This window comes from Engystomops pustulosus, chromosome 9, assembly GCF_040894005.1.
Source record: "Engystomops pustulosus chromosome 9, aEngPut4.maternal, whole genome shotgun sequence".
Classification (NCBI taxonomy): Eukaryota; Metazoa; Chordata; class Amphibia; order Anura; family Leptodactylidae; genus Engystomops; species Engystomops pustulosus.
The window spans coordinates 65,130,633-65,143,492 of NC_092419.1; the positions used below are offsets into that span (position 1 = coordinate 65,130,633).

The window sequence follows — 12,860 nt, forward strand, 5'->3', positions numbered from 1 at the left end:
AGTTTCTCTATGAGATAGTAAAAGAAGGTTCAAATTGAACAGCTGCTGTCAACGGCCATTCTAAGCTGAATGTGCCTGCTCTCGTCAGATCGCAGCAGCTTAAGGCTTGGCAAGTACCAGCATGGGAGACTGGCTGGGAATCCCAAGTTCCGTTGACCTTTTTGAACCTGAAAAATGTGTTAGTTTCTCTATGAGATAGTAAAAGAAGGTTCAAATTGAACAGCTGCTGTCAACGGCCATTCTAAGCTGAATGTTCCTGCTCTCGTCAGATCGCAGCAGCAATGCAGCTTAAGGCTTGGCAAGTACCAGCATGGGAGACTGGCTGGGAATCCCAAGTTCCGTTGACCTTTTTGAACCTGAAAATTGTTAGTTTCTCTGTCAAAGATGATAAAAGAAGGTTCAAATTGAACAGCTGCTGTCAACGGCCATTCTAAGCTGAATGTGCCTGCTCTCGTCAGATCGCAGCAGCAATGCAGCTTAAGGCTTGGCAAGTACCAGCATGGGAGACTGGCTGGGAATCCCAACTTCTGTTGACCTTTTTGAACCTGAAAATTGTGTTAGTTTCTCTATGAGATAGTAAAAGAAGGTTCAAATTGAACAGCTGCTGTCAACGGCCATTCTAAGCTGAATGTGCCTGCTCTTGTCAGATCGCCGCAGCTTAAGGCTTGGCAAGTACCAGCATGGGAGACTGGCTGGGAATCCCAAGTTCCGTTGACCTTTTTGAACCTGAAAATTGTGTTAGTTTCTCTATGAGATAGTAAAAGAAGGTTCAAATTGAACAGCTGCTGTCCACGGCCATTCTAAGCTGAATGTTCCTGCTCTCATTAGATCGCAGCAGCAATGCAGCTTAAGGCTTGGCAAGTACCAGCATGGGAGACTGGCTGGGAATCCCAAGTTCCGTTGACCTTTTTGAACCTGAAAATTGTGTTAGTTTCTCTATGAGATAGTAAAAGAAGGTTCAAATTGAACAGCTGCTGTCAACGGCCATTCTAAGCTGAATGTGCCTGCTCTCATCAGATCGCAGCAGCAATGCAGCTTAAGGCTTGGCAAGTACCAGCATGGGAGACTGGCTGGGAATCCCAAGTTCTGTTGACCTTTTTGAACCTGAAAATTGTGTTAGTTTCTCTATGAGATAGTAAAAGAAGGTTCAAATTGAACAGCTGCTGTTAACGGCCATTCTAAGCTGAATGTGCCTGCTCTCGTCAGATCGCAGCATCAATGCAGCTTAAGGCTTGGCAAGTACCAGCATGGGAGACTGGCTGGGAATCCCAAGCTCCGTTGACCTTTTTGAACCTGAAAATTGTGTTAGTTTCTCTATGAGATAGTAAAAGAAGGTTCAAATTGAACAGCTGCTGTCAACGGCCATTCTAAGATGAATGTTCCTGCTCTCGTCAGATCGCAGCAGCAATGCAGCTTAAGGCTTGGCAAGTACCAGCATGGGAGACTGGCTGGGAATCCCAAGTTCCGTTGACCTTTTTGAACCTGAAAATTGTGTTAGTTTCTCTATGAGATAGTAAAAGAAAGTAGAAATTAGGCAGCTGCTGTCAACGGCCATTCTAAGCTGAATGTGCCTGCTCTCGTCAGATCGCAGCAGCAATGCAGCTTAAGGCTTGGCAAGTACCAGCATGGGAGACTGGCTGCGAATCCCAAGTTCCGTTGACCTTTTTGAACCTGAAAATTGTGTTAGTTTCTCTATGAGATAGTAAAAGAAGGTTCAAATTGAACAGCTGCTGTCAACGGCAATTCTAAGCTGAATGTGCCTGCTCTCGTCAGATTGCAGCAGCAATGCAGCTTAAGGCTTGGCAAGTACCAGCATGGGAGACTGGCTGGGAATCCCAAGTTCCGTTGACCTTTTTGAACCTGAAAATTGTGTTAGTTTCTCTATGAGATAGTAAAAGAAGGTTCAAATTGAACAGCTGCTGTCAACGGCCATTTTAAGCTGAATGTGCCTGCTCTCGTCAGATCGCAGCAGCTTAAGGCTTGGCAAGTACCAGCATGGGAGACTGGCTGGGAATCCCAAGTTCCCTTGACCTTTTTGAACCTGAAAATTGTGTTAGTTTCTCTATGAGATAGTAAAAGAAGGTTCAAATTGAACAGCTGCTGTCAACGGCCATTCTAAGCTGAATGTGCCTGCTCTCGTCAGATCGCAGCAGCAATGCAGCTTAAGGCTTGGCAAGTACCAGCATGGGAGACTGGCTGGGAATCCCAAGTTCCGTTGACCTTTTTGAACCTGAAAATTGTGTTAGTTTCTCTATGAGATAGTAAAAGAAGGTTCAAATTGAACAGCTGCTGTCAACGGCCATTCTAAGCTGAATGTGCCTGCTCTCGTCAGATCGCAGCAGCAATGCAGCTTAAGGCTTGGCAAGTACCAGCATGGGAGACTGGCTGGGAATCCCAAGTTCTGTTGACCTTTTTGAACCTGAAAATTGTGTTAGTTTCTCTATGAGATAGTAAAAGAAGGTTCAAATTGAACAGCTGCTGTCAACGGCCATTCTAAGCTGAATGTGCCTGCTCTCGTCAGATCGCAGCAGCTTAAGGCTTGGCAAGTACCAGCATGGGAGACTGGCTGGGAATCCAGCAGCAATGTAGCTTAAGGCTTGGCAAGTACCAGCATGGGAGACTGGCTGGGAATCCCAAGTTCCATTGACCTTTTTGAACCTGAAAATCGTGTTAGTTTCTCTATGAGATAGTAAAAGAAGGTTCAAATTGAACAGCTGCTGTCAACGGCCATTCTAAGCTGAATGTGCCTGCTCTCGTCAGACCGCAGCAGCAATGCAGCTTAAGGCTTGGCAAATACCAGCATGGGAGACTGGCTGGAAATCCCAAGTTCTGTTGACCTTTTTGAACCTGAAAATTGTGTTAGTTTTTCTATGAGATAGTAAAAGAAAGTTCAAATTGAACAGCTGCTGTCAACGGCCATTCTAAGCTGAATGTGCCTGCTCTCGTCAGATCGCAGCAGCAATGCAGCTTAAGGCTTGGCAAGTACCAGCATGGGAGACTGGCTGGGAATCCCAAGTTCCGTTTACCTTTCTGAACCTGAAAATTGTGTTAGTTTCTCTATGAGATAGTAAAAGAAGGTTCAAACTGAACAGCTGCTGTCAACGGCCATTCTAAGCTGAATGTGCCTGCTCTTGTCAGATCGCAGCAGCTTAAGGCTTGGCAAGTACCAGCATGGGAGACTGGCTGGGAATCCCAAGTTCCGTTGACCTTTTTGAACCTGAAAATTGTGTTAGTTTCTCTATGAGATAGTAAAAGAAGGTTCAAATTGAACAGCTGCTGTCAACGGCCATTCTAAGCTGAATGTGCCTGCTCTCGTCAGATCGCAGCAGCAATGCAGCTTAAGGCTTGGCAAGTACCAGCATGGGAGACTGGCTGGGAATCCCAAGTTCCGTTGACCTTTTTGAACCTGAAAATTGTGTTAGTTTCTCTATGAGATAGTAAAAGAAGGTTCAAACTGAACAGCTGCTGTCAACGGCCATTCTAAGCTGAATGTGCCTGCTCTCGTCAGATCGCAGCAGCAATGCAGCTTAAGGCTTGGCAAGTACCAGCATGGGAGACTGGCTGGGAATCCCAAGTTCCGTTGACCTTTTTGAACCTGAAAATTGTGTTAGTTTCTCTATGAGATAATAAAAGAAGGTTCAAATTGAACAGCTGCTGTCAACGGCCATTCTAAGCTGAATGTGCCTGCTCTCGTCAGATCGCAGCAGCAATGCAGCTTAAGGCTTGGCAAGTACCAGCATGGGAGACTGGCTGGGAATACCAAATTCTGTTGACCTTTTTGAACCTGAAAATTGTGTTAGTTTCTCTATGAGATAGTAAAAGAAGGTTCAAATTGAACAGCTGCTGTCAACGGCCATTCTAAGCTGAATGTGCCTGCTCTTGTCAGATCGCCGCAGCTTAAGGCTTGGCAAGTACCAGCATGGGAGACTGGCTGGGAATCCCAAGTTCCGTTGACCTTTTTGAACCTGAAAATTGTGTTAGTTTCTCTATGAGATAGTAAAAGAAGGTTCAAACTGAACAGCTGCTGTCAACGGCCATTCTAAGCTGAATGTGCCTGCTCTCGTCAGATTGCAGCAGCAATGCAGCTTAAGGCTTGGCAAGTACCAGCATGGGAGACTGGCTGGGAATCCCAAGTTCCGTTGACCTTTTTGAACCTGAAATTGTGTTAGTTTCTCTATGAGATAGTAAAAGAAGGTTCAAACTGAACAGCTGCTGTCAACGGCCATTCTAAGCTGAATGTGCCTGCTCTCGTCAGATCGCAGCATCAATGCAGCTTAAGGCTTGGCAAGTACCAGCATGGGAGACTGGCTGGGAATCCCAAGTTCCGTTGACCTTTTTGAACCTGAAAATTGTGTTAGTTTCTCTATGAGATAGTAAAAGAAGGTTCAAATTGAACAGCTGCTGTCAACGGCCATTCTAAGCTGAATGTGCCTGCTCTTGTCAGATCGCAGCAGCAATGCAGCTTAAGGCTTGGCAAGTACCAGCATGGGAGACTGGCTGGGAATCCCAAGTTCCGTTGACCTTTTGAACCTGAAAATTGTGTTAGTTTCTCTATGAGATAGTAAAAGAAGGTTCAAATTGAACAGCTGCTGTCAACGGCCATTCTAAGCTGAATGTGCCTGCTCTCGTCAGATCGCAGCAACAATGCAGCTTAAGGCTTGGCAAGTACAAGCATGGGAGACTGGCTGGGAATCCCAAGTTCTGTTGACCTTTTTGAACCTGAAAATTGTTAGTTTCTCTGTCAAAGATGGTAAAAGAAAGTTCAAATTGAACAGCTGCTGTCAACGGCCATTCTAAGCTGAATGTGCCTGCTCTCGTCAGATCGCAGCAGAAATGCAGCTTAAGGCTTGGCAAGTACCAGCATGGGAGACTGGCTGGGAATACCAAGTTCCGTTGACCTTTTTGAGCCTGAAAATTGTGTTAGTTTCTCTATGAGATAGTAAAAGAAGGTTCAAACTGAACATCTGCTGTCAACGGCCATTCTAAGCTGAATGTGCCTGCTCTCGTCAGATCGCAGCAGCAATGAAGCTTAAGGCTTGGCAAGTACCAGCATGGGAGACTGGCTGGGAATTCCAAGTTCTGTTGACCTTTTTGAACCTGAAAATTGTGTTAGTTTCTCTATGAGATAGTAAAAGAAGGTTCAAATTGAACAGCTGCTGTCAACGGCCATTCTAAGCTGAATGTGCCTGCTCTCGTCAGATCGCAGCAGCAATGCAGCTTAAGGCTTGGCAAGTACCAGCATGGGAGACTGGCTGGAAATCCCAAGTTCTGTTGACCTTTTTGAACCTGAAAATTGTGTTAGTTTTTCTATGAGATAGTAAAAGAAAGTTCAAATTGAACAGCTGCTGTCAACGGCCATTCTAAGCTGAATGTGCCTGCTCTCGTCAGATCGCAGCAGCAATGCAGCTTAAGGCTTGGCAAGTACCAGCATGGGAGACTGGCTGGGAATCCCAAGTTCCGTTTACCTTTCTGAACCTGAAAATTGTGTTAGTTTCTCTATGAGATAGTAAAAGAAGGTTCAAACTGAACAGCTGCTGTCAACGGCCATTCTAAGCTGAATGTGCCTGCTCTTGTCAGATCGCAGCAGCTTAAGGCTTGGCAAGTACCAGCATGGGAGACTGGCTGGGAATCCCAAGTTCCGTTGACCTTTTTGAACCTGAAAATTGTGTTAGTTTCTCTATGAGATAGTAAAAGAAGGTTCAAATTGAACAGCTGCTGTCAACGGCCATTCTAAGCTGAATGTGCCTGCTCTCGTCAGATCGCAGCAGCAATGCAGCTTAAGGCTTGGCAAGTACCAGCATGGGAGACTGGCTGGGAATACCAAGTTCCGTTGACCTTTTTGAGCCTGAAAATTGTGTTAGTTTCTCTATGAGATAGTAAAAGAAGGTTCAAACTGAACATCTGCTGTCAACGGCCATTCTAAGCTGAATGTGCCTGCTCTCGTCAGATCGCAGCAGCAATGAAGCTTAAGGCTTGGCAAGTACCAGCATGGGAGACTGGCTGGGAATTCCAAGTTCTGTTGACCTTTTTGAACCTGAAAATTGTGTTAGTTTCTCTATGAGATAGTAAAAGAAGGTTCAAATTGAACAGCTGCTGTCAACGGCCATTCTAAGCTGAATGTGCCTGCTCTCGTCAGATCGCAGCAGCAATGCAGCTTAAGGCTTGGCAAGTACCAGCATGGGAGACTGGCTGGAAATCCCAAGTTCTGTTGACCTTTTTGAACCTGAAAATTGTGTTAGTTTTTCTATGAGATAGTAAAAGAAAGTTCAAATTGAACAGCTGCTGTCAACGGCCATTCTAAGCTGAATGTGCCTGCTCTCGTCAGATCGCAGCAGCAATGCAGCTTAAGGCTTGGCAAGTACCAGCATGGGAGACTGGCTGGGAATCCCAAGTTCCGTTTACCTTTCTGAACCTGAAAATTGTGTTAGTTTCTCTATGAGATAGTAAAAGAAGGTTCAAACTGAACAGCTGCTGTCAACGGCCATTCTAAGCTGAATGTGCCTGCTCTTGTCAGATCGCAGCAGCTTAAGGCTTGGCAAGTACCAGCATGGGAGACTGGCTGGGAATCCCAAGTTCCGTTGACCTTTTTGAACCTGAAAATTGTGTTAGTTTCTCTATGAGATAGTAAAAGAAGGTTCAAATTGAACAGCTGCTGTCAACGGCCATTCTAAGCTGAATGTGCCTGCTCTCGTCAGATCGCAGCAGCAATGCAGCTTAAGGCTTGGCAAGTACCAGCATGGGAGACTGGCTGGGAATACCAAGTTCCGTTGACCTTTTTGAGCCTGAAAATTGTGTTAGTTTCTCTATGAGATAGTAAAAGAAGGTTCAAACTGAACATCTGCTGTCAACGGCCATTCTAAGCTGAATGTGCCTGCTCTCGTCAGATCGCAGCAGCAATGAAGCTTAAGGCTTGGCAAGTACCAGCATGGGAGACTGGCTGGGAATTCCAAGTTCTGTTGACCTTTTTGAACCTGAAAATTGTGTTAGTTTCTCTATGAGATAGTAAAAGAAGGTTCAAATTGAACAGCTGCTGTCAACGGCCATTCTAAGCTGAATGTGCCTGCTCTCGTCAGATCGCAGCAGCAATGCAGCTTAAGGCTTGGCAAGTACCAGCATGGGAGACTGGCTGGAAATCCCAAGTTCTGTTGACCTTTTTGAACCTGAAAATTGTGTTAGTTTTTCTATGAGATAGTAAAAGAAAGTTCAAATTGAACAGCTGCTGTCAACGGCCATTCTAAGCTGAATGTGCCTGCTCTCGTCAGATCGCAGCAGCAATGCAGCTTAAGGCTTGGCAAGTACCAGCATGGGAGACTGGCTGGGAATCCCAAGTTCCGTTTACCTTTCTGAACCTGAAAATTGTGTTAGTTTCTCTATGAGATAGTAAAAGAAGGTTCAAACTGAACAGCTGCTGTCAACGGCCATTCTAAGCTGAATGTGCCTGCTCTTGTCAGATCGCAGCAGCTTAAGGCTTGGCAAGTACCAGCATGGGAGACTGGCTGGGAATCCCAAGTTCCGTTGACCTTTTTGAACCTGAAAATTGTGTTAGTTTCTCTATGAGATAGTAAAAGAAGGTTCAAATTGAACAGCTGCTGTCAACGGCCATTCTAAGCTGAATGTGCCTGCTCTCGTCAGATCGCAGCAGCAATGCAGCTTAAGGCTTGGCAAGTACCAGCATGGGAGACTGGCTGGGAATCCCAAGTTCCGTTGACCTTTTTGAACCTGAAAATTGTGTTAGTTTCTCTATGAGATAGTAAAAGAAGGTTCAAACTGAACAGCTGCTGTCAACGGCCATTCTAAGCTGAATGTGCCTGCTCTCGTCAGATCGCAGCAGCAATGCAGCTTAAGGCTTGGCAAGTACCAGCATGGGAGACTGGCTGGGAATCCCAAGTTCCGTTGACCTTTTTGAACCTGAAAATTGTGTTAGTTTCTCTATGAGATAGTAAAAGAAGGTTCAAATTGAACAGCTGCTGTCAACGGCCATTCTAAGCTGAATGTGCCTGCTCTTGTCAGATCGCCGCAGCTTAAGGCTTGGCAAGTACCAGCATGGGAGACTGGCTGGGAATCCCAAGTTCCGTTGACCTTTTTGAACCTGAAAATTGTGTTAGTTTCTCTATGAGATAGTAAAAGAAGGTTCAAACTGAACAGCTGCTGTCAACGGCCATTCTAAGCTGAATGTGCCTGCTCTCGTCAGATTGCAGCAGCAATGCAGCTTAAGGCTTGGCAAGTACCAGCATGGGAGACTGGCTGGGAATCCCAAGTTCCGTTGACCTTTTTGAACCTGAAATTGTGTTAGTTTCTCTATGAGATAGTAAAAGAAGGTTCAAACTGAACAGCTGCTGTCAACGGCCATTCTAAGCTGAATGTGCCTGCTCTCGTCAGATCGCAGCATCAATGCAGCTTAAGGCTTGGCAAGTACCAGCATGGGAGACTGGCTGGGAATCCCAAGTTCCGTTGACCTTTTTGAACCTGAAAATTGTGTTAGTTTCTCTATGAGATAGTAAAAGAAGGTTCAAATTGAACAGCTGCTGTCAACAGCCATTCTAAGCTGAATGTGCCTGCTCTCGTCAGATCGCAGCAGCAATGCAGCTTAAGGCTTGGCAAGTACCAGCATGGGAGACTGGCTGGGAATCCCAAGTTCCGTTGACCTTTTTGAACCTGAAAATTGTGTTAGTTTCTCTATGAGATAGTAAAAGAAGGTTCAAATTGAACAGCTGCTGTCAACGGCCATTCTAAGCTGAATGTGCCTGCTCTCGTCAGATCGCAGCAGCAATGCAGCTTAAGGCTTGGCAAGTACCAGCATGGGAGACTGGCTGGGAATCCCAAGTTCCGTTGACCTTTTGAACCTGAAAATTGTGTTAGTTTCTCTATGAGATAGTAAAAGAAGGTTCAAATTGAACAGCTGCTGTCAACGGCCATTCTAAGCTGAATGTGCCTGCTCTCGTCAGATCGCAGCAGCAATGCAGCTTAAGGCTTGGCAAGTACCAGCATGGGAGACTGGCTGGGAATCCCAAGTTCCGTTGACCTTTTAGAACCTGAAAATTGTGTTAGTTTCTCTATGAGATAGTAAAAGAAGGTTCAAAATGAACAGCTGCTGTCAACGGCCATTCTAAGCTGAATGTGCCTGCTCTCGTCAGATCGCAGCAGCAATGCAACTTAAGGCTTGGCAAGTACCAGCATGGGAGACTGGCTGGGAATCCCAAGTTCCGTTGACCTTTTTGAACCTGAAAATTGTGTTAGTTTCTCTATGAGATAATAAAAGAAGGTTCAAATTGAACAGCTGCTGTCAACGGCCATTCTAAGCTGAATGTGCCTGCTCTCGTCAGATCGCAGCAACAATGCAGCTTAAGGCTTGGCAAGTACAAGCATGGGAGACTGGCTGGGAATCCCAAGTTCTGTTGACCTTTTTGAACCTGAAAATTGTTAGTTTCTCTGTCAAAGATGGTAAAAGAAAGTTCAAATTGAACAGCTGCTGTCAACGGCCATTCTAAGCTGAATGTGCCTGCTCTCGTCAGATCGCAGCAGCAATGCAGCTTAAGGCTTGGCAAGTACCAGCATGGGAGACTGGCTGGGAATACCAAGTTCCGTTGACCTTTTTGAGCCTGAAAATTGTGTTAGTTTCTCTATGAGATAGTAAAAGAAGGTTCAAACTGAACATCTGCTGTCAACGGCCATTCTAAGCTGAATGTGCCTGCTCTCGTCAGATCGCAGCAGCAATGAAGCTTAAGGCTTGGCAAGTACCAGCATGGGAGACTGGCTGGGAATTCCAAGTTCTGTTGACCTTTTTGAACCTGAAAATTGTGTTAGTTTCTCTATGAGATAGTAAAAGAAGGTTCAAATTGAACAGCTGCTGTCAACGGCCATTCTAAGCTGAATGTGCCTGCTTTCGTCAGATCGCAGCAGCTTAAGGCTTGGCAAGTACCAGCATGGGAGACTGGCTGGGAATCCCAAGTTCCGTTGACCTTTTTGAACCTGAAAAATGTGTTAGTTTCTCTATGAGATAGTAAAAGAAGGTTCAAATTGAACAGCTGCTGTCAACGGCCATTCTAAGCTGAATGTGCCTGCTCTCGTCAGATCGCAGCAGCAATGCAGCTTAAGGCTTGGCAAGTACCAGCATGGGAGACTGGCTGGGAATCCCAAGTTCCGTTGACCTTTTTGAACCTGAAAATTGTTAGTTTCTCTGTCAAAGATGATAAAAGAAGGTTCAAATTGAACAGCTGCTGTCAACGGCCATTCTAAGCTGAATGTGCCTGCTCTCGTCAGATCGCAGCAGCAATGCAGCTTAAGGCTTGGCAAGTACCAGCATGGGAGACTGGCTGGGAATCCCAAGTTCCGTTGACCTTTTTGAACCTTAAAATTGTGTTAGTTTCTCTATGAGATAGTAAAAGAAGGTTCAAACTGAACAGCTGCTGTCAACGGCCATTCTAAGCTCAATGTGCCTGCTCTCGTCAGATCGCAGCAGCAATGCAGCTTAAGGCTAGGCAAGTACCAGTATGGGAGACTGGCTGGGAATCCCAAGTTCCGTTGACCTTTTTGAACCTGAAAATTGTGTTAGTTTCTCTATGAGATAGTAAAAGACGGTTCAAATTGAACAGCTGCTATCAACGGCCATTCTAAGCTGAATGTGCCTGCTCTCGTCAGATCGCAGCAGCAATGCAGCTTAAGGCTTGGCAAGTACCAGCATGGGAGACTGGCTGGGAATCCCAAGTTCTGTTGACCTTTTTGAACCTGAAAATTGTTAGTTTCTCTGTCAAAGATGGTAAAAGAAGGTTCAAATTGAACAGCTGCTGTCAACGGCCATTCTAAGCTGAATGTGCCTGCTCTCGTCAGATCGCAGCAGCAATGCAGCTTAAGGCTTGGCAAGTACCAGCATGGGAGACTGGCTGCGAATCCCAAGTTCCGTTGACCTTTTTGAACCTGAAAATTGTGTTAGTTTCTCTATGAGATAGTAAAAGAAGGTTCAAACTGAACAGCTGCTGTCAATGGCCATTCTAAGCTGAATGTGCCTGCTCTCGTCAGATCGCAGCAGCAATGCAGCTTAAGGCTTTGCAAGTACCAGCATGGGAGACTGGCTGGGAATCCCAAGTTCTGTTGACCTTTTTGAACCTGAAAATTGTGTTAGTTTCTCTATGAGATAGTAAAAGAAGGTTCAAATTGAACAGCTGCTGTCAACGGCCATTCTAAGCTGAATGTGCCTGCTCTTGTCAGATCGCCGCAGCTTAAGGCTTGGCAAGTACCAGCATGGGAGACTGGCTGGGAATCCCAAGTTCCGTTGACCTTTTTGAACCTGAAAATTGTGTTAGTTTCTCTATGAGATAGTAAAAGAAGGTTCAAATTGAACAGCTGCTGTCAACGGCCATTCTAAGCTGAATGTGCCTGCTCTCATCAGATCGCAGCAGCAATGCAGCTTAAGGCTTGGCAAGTACCAGCATGGGAGACTGGCTGGGAATCCCAAGTTCCGTTGACCTTTTTGAACCTGAAAATTGTGTTAGTTTCTCTATGAGATAGTAAAAGAAGGTTCAAATTGAAAAGCTGCTGTCAACGGCCATTCTAAGCTGAATGTGCCTGCTCTCGTCAGATCGCAGCAGCAATGCAGCTTAAGGCTTGGCAAGTACCAGCATGGGAGACTGGCTGGGAATCCCAAGTTCCGTTGACCTTTTTGAACCTGAAAATTGTTAGTTTCTCTGTCAAAGATGGTAAAAGAAGGTTCAAATTGAACAGCTGCTGTCAACGGCCATTCTAAGCTGAATGTGCCTGCTCTCGTCAGATCGCAGCAGCAATGCAGCTTAAGGCTTGGCAAGTACCAGCATGAGAGACTGGCTGCGAATCCCAAGTTCCGTTGACCTTTTTGAACCTGAAAATTGTGTTAGTTTCTCTATGAGATAGTAAAAGAAGGTTCAAACTGAACAGCTGCTGTCAACGGCCATTCTAAGCTGAATGTGCCTGCTCTCGTCAGATCGCAGCAGCAATGCAGCTTAAGGCTTGGCAAGTACCAGCATGGGAGACTGGCTGGGAATCCCAAGTTCCGTTGACCTTTTTGAACCTGAAAATTGTGTTACTTTCTCTATGAGATAGTAAAAGAAGGTTCAAATTGAACAGCTGCTGTCAACGGCCATTCTAAGCTGAATGAGCCTGCTCTCATCAGATCGCAGCAGCAATGCAGCTTAAGGCTTGGCAAGTACCAGCATGGGAGACTGGCTGGGAATCCCAACTTCTGTTGACCTTTTTGAACCTGAAAATTGTGTTAGTTTCTCTATGAGATAGTAAAAGAAGGTTCAAATTGAACAGCTGCTGTCAACGGCCATTCTAAGCTTAATGTGCCTGCTCTTGTCAGATCGCCGCAGCTTAAGGCTTGGCAAGTACCAGCATGGGAGACTGGCTGGGAATCCCAAGTTCCGTTGACCTTTTTGAACCTGAAAATTGTGTTAGTTTCTCTATGAGATAGTAAAAGAAGGTTCAAATTGAACAGCTGCTGTCCACGGCCATTCTAAGCTGAATGTGCCTGCTCTCATCAGATCGCAGCAGCAATGCAGCTTAAGGCTTGGCAAGTACCAGCATGGGAGACTGGCTGGGAATCCCAAGTTCCGTTGACCTTTTTGAACCTGAAAATTGTGTTAGTTTCTCTATGAGATAGTAAAAGAAGGTTCAAATTGAACAGCTGCTGTCAACGGCCATTCTAAGCTGAATGTGCCTGCTCTCATCAGATCGCAGCAGCAATGCAGCTTAAGGCTTGGCAAGTACCAGCATGGGAGACTGGCTGGGAATCCCAAGTTCTGTTGACCTTTTTGAACCTGAAAATTGTGTTAGTTTCTCTATGAGATAGTAAAAGAAGGTTCAAATTGAACAGCTGCTGTCAACGGCCA

The 12,860-nt window shown here is 45.5% G+C and overlaps 1 pseudogene; it reads left to right on the plus strand.

The window, feature by feature from the left end:
* The first annotated feature begins 11,345 nt into the window (after positions 1-11,345).
* On the plus strand, positions 11,346-11,463 carry LOC140098634 (5S ribosomal RNA; annotated as a pseudogene).
* The last annotated feature ends 1,397 nt before the right edge of the window (positions 11,464-12,860 follow it).